Below are 13722 nucleotides of genomic sequence, written 5' to 3'. Positions count from 1 at the left end.
TATTTCGGGATTATATGCATCATGCATTTCATATCTAGTGAACCATATAAATATGTAGTTAATCATGCAAAGCCAAATTCTCTATAACTATCAAGCTAATAAAAATGTCAATGTAATTTCATCCACTTCAGGGGCATATGGTTTCAGCGAGAAACTAAGTTGTGATTTATATATTACATTTTCATTTTCTTTATACAAATACCCACTAATATTCAAGAAACATCACCCTTTAGGTTTTTGGACTACAAGTCCATATATATCATATTTTACTAGTTATATCAATCTGCAAGAATTGTTTCATTCTATTTTTACCAATATTTCTACATTGGTATTTTTCAATGGTTTCTTAGTTTATTTTTCATTATCACTTATGGTGACATCTAATAAAAATATTTTATCAACAACAAATTTTATTTCTATAAAATAATTCTCCGGTATTTATATAATTTTCCTCTTCAGGAGATACTCTTCAAGAGTTTCCTCTTCAGGAGGATTACTCTTTAGGAGATTTTATTCTGGGAGAATTTTATATAGAAAGTTTGGATGGATCTTATAGTTCTTATTGCCTATTTTGTGCATACGGGATCTTCAGGAGCACCGATTTCTTTTGGGCTTTTCCCTTTTGGGATGCTTTAATCTTCTTGCATCCGTCAATTAATTTACAATAAATGATCATCTAAACTTCCAGTTAACATAAATTTATATGACAATCAATATAACGTCGAATCATTTCATCTTATTTGTTTTGGTGCTTCAAGCAATTTTTCTCCTCTCATGGTGGGAAGAACTTATAGTAAAAAAATCTTCTGGTTCTTAAATAGATGTATATATGAAAATTATTCAACTTATCATAATTAATTTCAGATGATCAAATTAATCATGAAAAAACATAAAAATATTTTGAATCATAACACTTTTGATGCATCAAATTATTTGATTCAATATTTGTATAATATAATCCCGAAGAGAAATATGATAGTTTTTCCAATTTGAATTTCGTACCCAAATTTATGGATATCCATCACTGCCTTCTATGATGGTATCCATATTATAACCATAATGATGAATATCTTCAAATAAATATCTAAAATGTATCAACAGTATTTAAAATAAAACATTTATGCAAAAGTATCATTAAAGCAAAAGAGAGACTTAAAACAATATTAGAAGATAATAACTCAATTATAATTTAGATGATCTTCTAGATCATTATGGTTGGCAGAAATTATTTCAACCCATTTCATTTGTGGGAAGCTCAAGGTTCATCTTATGGCTTCTGCTTGCTACAAGAATTTTACTGCCTATGATCTGGACTTTTGAACGGGTGTCAATCGGTTCGTTTTCGATGCTCGTGTCAATTTGCAAGATCTGGCATACACATATCAACCTCCATTTCAGAGCTGCATAGAGCATGGGCAAGCCAGTAGAATAATGTGTGTTTACAACTGTGTGAATGGGATTCCAAGCTGTGTAGATTATAATCTTTTATCCAAAATTTTTACAGCCAGCTCATGCCACAAGCCATTTACTCCCTAAGACATCAACTACAAGTAGTCTACACCCTGCAGCTCAAGCTGCAAGTCGTTCACTCCATTCAGTTGATATACTAGAGAAAGGCTGAAATAACAAGAACATTATGCAACAACATTCTTTTATTCTTTTTCTGTATTTTTCTGTTTTGCTATTTTGTCCTTATTAGTGAGCTGTATAGTTAGTTACTTTAAGGTAGTGGTAGCAGGCTATGTCCATCATTCCTATATATGTACAGACATTCAATTCAATGCAGTACATAGAAAACAAAAGTTTCTTTCCTTTTCCTCTATCGTTTGAACCCTACTCCACTTTTCTTTCCTTTTCTATTATGGTATCAGAGAAATAAGGTTGCTTATGCTAATTTCATCTAGCCATGGAAGAAAAAAATCAAATCTCTTATTAGCTCAATTTCACAGACCCCAAATAACCCTTATTGAGTTGAGAATGGTGATAGTACAACCCTTGTTCTTGTCACTGATCTCCTCACCACTAATAATTATACTACTTGGTCTTGAGCAATGCGTCGAGCACTTAGAGCAAAGAACAAGTTGGTGTTCATTAATGGAAGCATGTCAAAGCTTGCTAGTGAAGATGATTCTCTGTTTGATGCATGGGAGAGATGTAAGGATATGGTGGTATCTTGGATTCAAAACTCCATTAGCATGGATATTAAATCCAATGTAGCCTTTGTGGATGATGCACAGATGGTATGAACAGAGCTCAAAGACCGTTTCATATAGCAAAATGGCACTTGTATCTTTCAACTCAAGAGGAATTTGGCTAGCCTTCATCAGGAAGGAGACTCTGTGAGTACTAATTTTGGTAATCTTAAAACTCTTTGGGATGAAATAGCAATTTATGACCCTATTCCTATCTGCACTTGTGGTCAGTTGAACATTTTGAATGATAGACACCAAAGGGACCTTGTCATACAATTTCTTATAAGTTTGAATGATCAGTATTCTAATGCTAGGGACCAAATCATGCTTATTTAGCCATTGCCTACTGTCAACAAAGTTTTTTTTCTCTAATATAGTAGTGAGAACAACACCATCAGCTTACTAATTTCTCCCCATCTTCTGACACTATGGCACTGGCTACCCAAATTTTCCTTCAATCTCATTTCAGTCAAGAGACTAATTGAGAATTTGACCTATTGCTTGATTTTTCTGTCTAATGCATGTTTTATACAAGACCTTTCCACTTGGACCACGATTGGGATGGGTGAAGTGAAATGCAACCTGTATCATTTCCTACCTACTGCAGTCTCTTCCACTACCATGGCTGACATCTTGTCTCACTTGTCACCTTGTTTTTCCTCTTATATTTCCATGTCTGTTGAGAACAGTATTAATGATAGTAACCTTTGGCATTGTCGCCTAGGACACATTTCTTATTCTAGACTTAATTTAATCAAAGATCCTACTACAAAGGATGCCTATAATTTCAATAAAGATGCCCCTTGTTACATTTGTCCTCTTTCTAAGCAACACAAGCTTCCATTTATTGTTAGTTCTCATAGATCATCTGATGTTTTTGAGTTGATTCACTATGATATCTGGGGCCCTTACTTTACTATTGCTTATGATGGTTCAAGATATTTCTAAACCATAATTGATGATTTTTCAAGAACCACTTGGGTTTATTTGCATCAAACCAAATCAAAAACAAGAAAGTGCATTGAATCCTTTTGTAACATGGTAGAAACTCAATTTAATACCAAAGTCAAAATCCTTCGTAGTGATAATAGGATTGAGTTCAAAATGACTGATTTCTTTAACCAAAGGTCTCATCAAAGGTCTTGTGTTGAGGCACCTCAACAAAATAGCATTGTCGAGACAAAACATCAACATCTCTTGAATGTGGCCTGTGCCTTAGTTTTTCAATTTAGTCAGCCCTTGTCTTTTTGGAATGATTGCATTTTAACTACAACTTATCTAATAAAAAGAATACCAACTCCCTTGCTAGAGAATCAAACCCCTTATGAAATCCTCTTTGCAACCAAACCAAATTATGCACATCTTAAGGTTTTTGGGTGCCTCTATTTTGCATCAACACTCTCATATGGTAGAGAGAAGTTTGATCCAAGGGGCAAGAAGTGTGCCTTCCTGGGTTACCCCTTTGGGGTAAAGGGTTATAAGTTGTTGGATCTTGATACTCACATTACCTTCATTTCTAGGGATGTCATCTTCCATGAATCTATTTTTCCCTTTCAATCATCTTCCCCTATTGAACCTGCTAAACACACTCAACATGTGCATGTTTTCATCTCACTTGAGTCAAGTGACCTGTCCATCTCCAATTTTAGAATCTGCTCATGATAGTCTGCACTCATCTCCAGAATTTGTACATGTCAATCCTTTTCCTAGTGTTCTTGGGCCTGAAATCATCCCATCTTTTATTCCTCCTAATTCAACTGATGATAATAGCCCATCACTTTCACCTCAACCACCTCTCCATAGGTCATCTAGGACTAGAACAGCCCTTAGTTACTTGCAAAATTTCCGTTGTCAACAGGCTGCTGTCACTTCAAATTCTCAAGAACTGGTTCAGGTATCTCCCTCAAGCACTAACTATTCCTTTTCTTTGCATAATTATCTTTCTTATCATTCCTTCTCATCCACTTTACAAGCTTTTTCTACTAGTCTTTCTAATTATTTTGAACCAACCTCATATTATCAAGCTGCTAAAAATCCTGGTATGTGTAAGGCCATGGATGCTGAGTTGTTAGCCTTAAAGGAAAATGACACTTGGATTCTTACTGACCTACCTCCTGAGAAGGAAGCCATAGGCTATAAATATGTTTATAAAGTGAAGAGAAACTTAGATGGGAGTATAGAAAGATTGAAAGTCAGACTAGTTATAAAGAGGTACACCCAACAAGAGCGAGTTGATTTTCATGAGACATTCTCACTAGTAGCCAAGATTGTTACTGTGAGATGTCTCATTTCCATTGCTGCTATCCGAGATTGGCATTTACATCAATTTGATGTAAATAATGTCTTCCTCCATGGTAACTTAGAAGCGATATATACATGCACCAACCACTAGGCTACACAAAGGGAGGGCCTCCACATGTTTGCAAACTCCTCAAAAGCTTAAATGGTTTGAAACAAGCATCTTGATAGTAGTATGCCAAACTTACTTCATGCCTTCTTGATTTTGGCTTCACTCATTCAAAGGTAGACTATAGTCTTTTTACATGACTAGTGGGACTTGTTTCATAGCTTTACTTGTTTATGTTCAAGATATTTTAGTTGCTAGTGATTCAATAAACTCTATAACTGTTGTTAAAGACTGTTTGCATGATAAGTTTAAAATCAAAGATCTCGAGACCTTGAAATATTTTCTTGGCATTGAGGTAGCTCGATCACCAAGAAGAATTCATATCTACCAACACAGATATGCACTAGATATTCTTGCTAATTTTGGTGCTTTAGACTCAAAACCTGCCAAGATTTCCATGGAACAAAACTTGAAGTTTAGTAAGGATGATGGTATGCCTCTCATTGATCCCTCTGTGTATCAAAGACTCATTGGTTGGCTGTTATATTTGACCATCAGTCGCCCAGACATTAGCTAGCCAATTTAGACCCTTAGTCAGTTTATGGATAAGCCTACCACAAGCCATTTTGCAGCTGCTCATAATGTCTTAAAGTACATCAAAGATGCACCTGGTCAAAGCCTATTGTTGTCTGCTTCCTCTGAATTACAACAGGTTGCATATTGTGATTCAGATTGGACATCCTGCCCTAACACCCACAAGTCAGTTACTAGATAGTGTGTTTTTGGGTCGCTGATTTCTTGGAAGTCTAAGAAACAAACTATTGTGTCTCATTCCTTAGCTGAAGCTTAGTATAGAGCAATGACTGCCACATCTTTTGAACTCACTTGGATTCGATTTATTCTTGTTGATATGCAGGTGTCACATCCTCAAGAAGCCACACTCTACTGTGACAACCAAGCTGCTCTTGATATTGCATCAAATCCAGTCTTCCACGAACACACCAAACACATTAAATTGGACTGCCATGTTATTAGGAATAAAATTCTTGAAGGCTTCATTTCCACAACTCATGTTCCTATCCACTTCCAACGAGCTGATTTGCTTACTAAAGCTCTACCATCATCCCTTCTTCAATCTCATTTATTCAAGATGGGAATTGTTATACTTCATTCTCCATCTTATGAGAGGGTATTACAGCCAGGTGATGCCACAAGCCATTTACTCCCTAAGATATCAACTACAAGTAGTCTACACCTTGCAGCAAAAGTTGCAAGTTGTTCACTCCATTCGGTTGATATTCCAGAGAAAGGCTGAAATAACAAGAACATTACGCAACAACATTCTTTTATTTTTTTTGCATTTTTCTTTTTTGTTATTTTGTCCTTATTAATGAGCTGTACAGTTAGTTACTTTTAAGGTAGTGGTAGTCCATGATTCCTATATATGTACAGACATTCAATTCAATGCAATATACAGAGAACAAAAATTTCTTTCCTTTACCTCCCCGGCCGGTCTGAAACCTTCGCCTCGTTTTTTTCCTTTTCTGTTAGAAATTGCTAGAGAACAATGGGGTCTCCAAGAAATTATATTATATTATAATATAATATATAATATGTAAAAGTTGTTGCACCGGCCATGATCGGAAAAATACAAAAACCCAATAATATAATATGTAAAAGTTGTTAAATCTTATTAAGAGTGGTTGCCCATCAACACCACCTAGCTAGCAGACAAAAACAGAAATGCTACAGACAACGAAGTTAGCGCAGAATTTGCGGACACCTTGCACTGCTTATTTTTTACGGTTTTTTTCGTGTGCAATTCCTAACCAAAAGACCTGCATCAATCATTTTTTTTAAAATCAATTACGCGCAGTTCCATCAACACCCGGCCCTACCATGTCATCCTGACTGCGTTCCAGACCTCATTGCTTCCAATAATTGAGAATAAAAAAACCAAAATATAGGGAAAAAAGAAACAAGACAAGGAATATCAGATCAAGAGGTTTACGTTTGTTACAGTTAAAAAGATATAAGCCATTAGTGGTGCCTTGCACAAGGGCATGCAGTACTCCTTTTGGTCTTTTTCTCTACATAATTTCAGTTGTGCAATTTGAGATCCATCAATCTCTTAACAATTTTAATCGTTCAATCGCATTTGTCTTTTTATAATTTTAATTGTGTAATTTTAGGTGCAACAATTATAATTTTAAGAGATAACAGTTTTTTAGTACACGTATATCTCTTTTAAATAATCTCATAAGATCAACAGATTTTAAATAATCTCATAACATTATCATCAATAATTGATAACTAATATAAAATATAAATATAAGTAGAACTTGAATGAAGATTATGAGAATACTAATTCATCACAGATATAACTGAAATGTAAATTATGAGAATATTAATTCACTACAGATATAATTCAAATGAGAATAAATACAGAATTTTATTAATTAATAATAAGTAATATAATATTTCATATTCATTTTAAGAATTACAAATAATATATTGAAAAACTTCTTGAAGTGGAAGATCACTAGTTTCAAAATCGGTAGTCTCATACTGATAATGTATTGTGAAACTAAAGAAATATAATAAGAAGAGTGGTGCTACTCTGCCGCTCAGAGTGCGCCGCTCATTTTGACCGCATGCACACTTGTTTTTTAATTTTTTTTTTCAGATTTTTTTAATATATTTAAACATTTTTAAAAAATAAAAAAAATATCAATACACTTAAAATCACTTTCTTAATTACTAAATAAATAAATTTTAAAAAAAATTTTTGTGACTAGCGGTCACTTTAAGGGTGCACGGAGAGAGAGCACACAAGCATTTTCCTAATAAGAATATTCAAGATAAAATCGACCCTTCAGGAGCTCATGTTCCTATCCACTTTTGACGAGCTGATTTGCTTACTAAGGTTCTATCATCATCCCTTCTTCAATCTCATTTATTCAAGATGGGAATCGTTATACTTCATTCTCCATGTTATGAGAAGGTATTACAGCCAGCGGATGTCACAAGCAATTTACTCCCTAAGATATCAACTACAAGTAGTCTACACCCTGCAGCAAAAGCTGCAAGTCGTTCACTCTAAACAGTTTGATATTTCAGAAAAAGGCTGAAATAACAAAAACATTATACAATAATATTTTTTTATTTTTTTTCTGTATTTTTCTTTTTAATTATTTTGTCCTTAATGAGCTGTACAGTTAGTTACTTTAAGGTAGTGATAGCAGGCTGTGTCCATGATTCCTATATACGTACAGACGTTCAATTCAATGCAATATACAGAAAACAAAAATTCCATTCCTTTACCTCCCCGGCCGGTCTGAAACCTTCGCCACGTTTTTGGCCTTTTCTTTTAGAAATTGCTAGAGAACAATGGGGTCTCCAAGAAATTATATTATATTATAATATAATATATAATATGTAAAAGTTGTTGCGCAGGCCATGATCGGAAAAAGTTAAAAACCCAATAATATAATATGTAAAAGTTGTTAAATCTTATTAATATTGTTTGTTTAATTAGGAGATCAGGTGTAATTAAGAGTGGTTTCCCATCAACACTAGCTAGCTAGGTAGAAGACATAAAGTCAATTACGTGCAGTTCCATCAATAATTGCTTCGAATAATTGGGAATAAAAAAAAAACCAAAATATTGGAAAAAAAGAAACAAGACAAGGAATATTAGATCAAGAGGTTTACGTTTGTTACAGTTCAAAAGATGTAAGCCATTAGTGGTGCCCTGCACTAGGGCATGCAGTACTCTTTTGGTCTTTTTCTCTACGTAATTTCAGCTGTATAATTTTAATGGTTCAATCTCAAGTGCATTATCCTTTTTATAATTTTAATTTTGTAACGTTAAGTGCAACAATCATAATGAATTCTTAGAAGATTACAGTTATTTGTACACGTATATCTCTTTTAAATAATCTGATCATAAGATCAGCAGATTTTATTATGAGCTACTTTTGATAAAATTATCACTTTTATGACTTTATTTGGAAAGATTTATTCATCAAGATGAACATTATGATCAATAATTGTTAACTAGTATAAAATATAAATATAAAGAAAACTTGAATGAAAACTATGAGAATATTAATTCACCATAGATAAAATTGAAATGTAAACTACAGGAATATTAATTCATTATAGATATAATTGAAATGAGAATAAATGCAAAATTTTATCAATTAATAATAAGTAATAAAATATTTCATATTTATCTTAGGAATTACAAATAATATATTGAAAAACTTACTTGAAGTAGAAGACTACTAGCTTCAGAATTGATAAAGTCTGGTTCTGATAATGTGTTGTGAAACTAATGAAGTATAACAAGAATATTCAAGATAAAATTGACTCTTCACCAATTCAATATTATTAACTATTAATATCTAATTTTTTTTGTGTAGTACATATATATATATAGTTGTGAAGACTCCCTATAAGAGCTTTTCAGCTCTCTCAGTTTCTCTCTTTTCTTTCTTCCTCTCTCTCCCCCTTATTTCTTTTCTCTCTTCACTTTTTTCCTACGCCAATTCTCTAGCAAACCTCTCTGATTACAACCATGAATGTACAGTCATTTACCAATATTTATAACGGGTTATTTTTAAATAGCATTAGGGACTGAGAAATTGTGCAAAACTGTTAGAATATGAAAATCTTAGCCGGATGAGTTTTCTTAAAAACACAAAATATAGTATGTTTAGTATTTTATTTAGTAAGTAAAGATAGAATTTCCACCCACTAAATAAAACTTTAACTCCACAACTGAATATATGTAATATTATATCTTTGGAAAGTTGGGTAGTGTTGGATGTAAAATATGCAAGGACATTTAATTAAGGACCCATGTTGTTTTAAGGGAAATGCTAAGTGCATCAAAAGGGTGCACCGATAATGTGGACAACTATGCATTTTATATGTGTATTTTTCTAAATATTAAAAATAAAAAAATAAAAAGTAAAATGCGTGCACACTAGCGATGCACCCTTTTCAATTCCTGTAGAGGGCACCCATGTATTAAAAGCCCACCTGTCAGATGGAGGGAGAAAAAAGTCTAACAAAAGATGGCTATTTTGCCGGCCAGCTAATACAGTTGGGCCATCCAGGCTATTTTTTTCATATTTTTTTATATTTTTAAAAATTAAAAAAATATATTAATATACTTAAAATTACTTTATTAATTATTAAATAAAAAAAATCTTCTTTACCTACCAGTACATTGTAGCGGCACAAGTTAGAAGGCAAACTAGGTTTTCTCATAAGAGAAAAAGATTGAAAAAAAATGTCCAAGAAAGAGAGAACAAATACTACAGTGATTTGAAGGTAGGGAAAGGTTACAATTCACGTGCTATGTGACATAAAACAAGTCATCGGAATTTAACACGAAATTTAAACGGTAGAGATTGGAGAGAGAAGGGATGGAAACCCACTCCCCACTCACTTCCCAATTAGTGGCCAGGGTCTCACTTTTGGAGATGATAGTTGCAAGAGTTGGGAGTGGCTTCCTTCTCCCCTAAATCCTTTTGGGGGCCAAGGGTGACCACTGACCAGCTGCTCGCTCTCCCAACTTGGATCCTCGTGCAGTAACTTCTAGTGGGTTGAGTCAAAGAGGCCTAGAGAAAATGCAGCGTAAATATCCACACCCTCCTTTTCGTCGCCCTGCGCCAAGTCAACGAAAGGGATTGCCAAGAGCTCTAAGGAAGTCGAGTGGATTGTATTAAGATCTTGAGAAGGGAGGTCAAAATAAAAAAGCTATGGTCAAGTTGGTAAGCGCTTGGCCGATAAGGTAGTCAAGATCGTCAGGGCCAAAGGAAATCTTGCGAGTCGGCGACTAACCAATCACAGGAGGTGAGGTCGACGAAGGACAGTCATTTACGTGGCCAAAACCTTCTATACCTGATTTGGTGTCACTTTGGGCCAAGGGCGTCCCACCACTCCCGCGGCGAACCAACCATCCTCTCCTTCTTGGCCAAAAATGTGCGTTGAACGAGAAAGCTTACTTGCTTTCTCAAGTGGAGTAGTGGTAGACCTCTTTTTCTTGAGAGAAACTACCGCCTTTGTAAAAAAACAAATGGCCACTCACAAGGAAATGGTCGGGCAAAACCAAAAATCAATCAATATTTTTTGGGGTTAGGAAGGCCTTAGTCCAAATGTCGTCCTCATTTTCTTGGACCAAGGTGAGAATCATGTTAACACGAGCTTGTTCTCTCTTTGATAAAGTAATTGTCATCACCTTATCATTAGGAACCCTACCCCGATTGGCATTAATCGAAAAATCGTTAGGGAATTGGCAACCCTGACCAAAAATAAAAAATAATTTCCAGTTGCCACTGTTTGGCATTGGAATGTCGACCCTTGAACTGCGCCAGTCGATGGGAACATGTACAAAAGCTGCATATATTACCCATCGAACCCCTAATCAAATAAACAGTAAGGAATTTGAGGGCAATCTAGATATTCCTCCCGAGCAGGTTCCAGAACCATTCTCTATACGATACAACTCCATAGAAAGACCCTCTAAGAAATCAAGAATGTTGCGAACAAGTCGACAAAAAGGAAGCCTCAAACCATGAACAAAAGCACAAGCTGGCAAGGCCACCTTCTCATCGAAACCTTCTTCGTCAACAGGCCCCACGATGGGGAAGCTCAAGAATCACAGAATCTGGAATCTCGTAGGAGCTCCTCAACTTAGTAAGGTCCTTAGGGGTAAGGATGGAGCACCATTCAACACCTTCATAATAGTGAACATCCCTTTGAATGGAAGATTCTCGAGCCAAAGAAAAGGTGTCGCAAGTAGGAAGTTGAGAGGAACTCTGCTGGGCCATCTTCACTAATTTGTGGAATTAGGACGCAATGAAAGCTAGGGTTTCAAAGGAAGGATAGGAGAAAGCTAAAATGCGAGAACGCAAAAGAAAGAAGAAATATAAGAAAAGCTGAGGAAAATATTGATTATAAAGGGGAAACCGTGCGACGGTTACTCGCTTAAATAGGAAAATGAAGAGGCTGATAACAACATCATTATAAGATTTGATGATGTGATGGAAATAGAGCGTTAGAGCAGTTACGTCTTACCAAAAGCATGGGGACAAGTGCCGTGAAGCGGGGTAGTCATTAAAATCTCCAAAGCCACAAGAATGTGAATCGTCAAGCGGCGTACTTATTAAATTCCCGCCCAAGGCGTGTGTTAGTCCTTCCACTTATTTAATTTTTGCCACGTCCACGCGATGGGAATTAGCAGGGTAACTGGAGGGACTTTTATCGCCCCAATGAGCCCAACCAAAAGAGGAGGCCCAAAGAATATTAGATTAAGATTATAGAAGATTGTTTGCAATATGGATTGACATGGTAACCACCGACCCAATAAGATAGGATAACTGACCCAGGGGAATCAGTAGGAACCTTGTCATATTATTGGAAAATTCCCTATTGGTATCAATGTCAATCACTTAAACGGATAAAGGGAAACCAGGAGATTGAATTGAAATCCCGTAAATTATCGTTAACATTCACGCCTATATATTGAATAGGAGATGACAATCTCAAGTAACTCTATCATCCAATACTTTCGTGTCAACTCAGTTTATCGATTACTAACTTAGATATCGGAGGTGCATTAAGAATACTTTGCCACCCTCAATTGTTGTTGCAGATTGATTGTCCTTGTGAACGGCGGGTGGCACACGTGCCAACAAAACTAAAATAAATAAAAAAATAAAATAAATATAGTGTATAGTGTGTGGGATGAGTAAATAAAAAAATATAATGCAAAATACCATTTTGCTCAGTGAACGTAATAGCCCTTCACTTTTACCTTCCTATGTCCACTGCTTGTTTTACTGTGATGATCCAAAAAAGTTCCAACTTCTTCAGAGAAACTGCTCAACAAAATGCAGAGAAAAATAAACGCTTTTTTATTTTTATTTTCTAATCAAAGAGATGAATGCAATTAAAAGCGATTATAAAAATAGAACTATATATGTTTGGTCAAAACTAATCAAATTTGGTAAAAAAAACTATCAATCTTCCTTTATGTTAGAATTAATGCTATCATAATCATAGCATAGTAATCTGTCGGGTTCCCATTGATCTGAAAAAGATAGGGTTTCAGAGGAAGGATAGGAAAAAGCTAAAATGTGAGAATGCGAAAGAAAGAAGAAAGAAAAGAAAAGACGAGGAAAAAGATAATTATAAAGGGGAAATGGTGTGACAGTTACTCACTTAAATGGGAAAATGAAGAGGCTGATAACAAGATCATTACATGATCTGATGATGTGATGGAAAGAGAGCGTTGGAGCAATTATGTCTTACCCAAAGCATCAGGACACATGCCGTGAAGCGGGGTAGTCATTAAAATCTCCAAAGCCTTAGGAATGTGAATATTCAAGCAGGGTACTTATAAAATTCCCACCCAAGGTGAGCATTAGTCCTTCCACTTATTTAATTCTCAGTGTGTCCACACGATGAGGATTAGTTGGGTAACTAGAGGGACTTTTATCGCCCTAATAAGCCCAAACCTAAGGAGGAGGCCCAAAGAATATCATATTAAGATCATAGAGGCTTGTTTGCAATATGGATTGACACGGTAACCACCGACCTGATAAGATAGGATAATTGATCCAGGGAAATAGCAGGAAGCTTGTCATATTGTTGGATAACTCCCTATTGGTATCAATGTCAATCACTTAAACCGTTAAAGGAAAACTAGGGGATTGAATTGATATCCCGTACTTATCACTAACTTTCATGCCGATATATTGAATAAGAGATGATAATCTCAAGTAACTTTATCATCCAGTACTTTTGTGTCAACTTAGTTTATCGATTACTAACTTAGGCATCGAAGGTGCATTAGGCATACCTTGTTGCCCTCAATTGTTGTTGCATATTGAACATCCTGGTGACGGCGGGTGGAACACGTCCCAACAAAACTAAAATAAATAAATAAATAAAAATAAATATAATATATAGTGCGTGGAATGAGTAAATAAAAAAATAGAGTGCAAAATGCAATTTCGCTCGGTGGACGTAACAGATCCTTCACTTTATCATCTCAAGTAACTTTATTATCTAGTACTTTTGTGTCAACTTAGTTTATCGATTACTAACTTAGGCATTGAATGTGCATTAGGCATACCTTGTTGCCCTCAATTGTTGTTGCATATT

Source organism: Carya illinoinensis, chromosome 1 (assembly GCF_018687715.1).
Source record: "Carya illinoinensis cultivar Pawnee chromosome 1, C.illinoinensisPawnee_v1, whole genome shotgun sequence".
Taxonomy (NCBI): domain Eukaryota; kingdom Viridiplantae; phylum Streptophyta; class Magnoliopsida; order Fagales; family Juglandaceae; genus Carya; species Carya illinoinensis.
The sequence above is the reverse complement of the archived record's forward strand: the minus strand, read 5'-3'. Positions refer to the sequence as shown.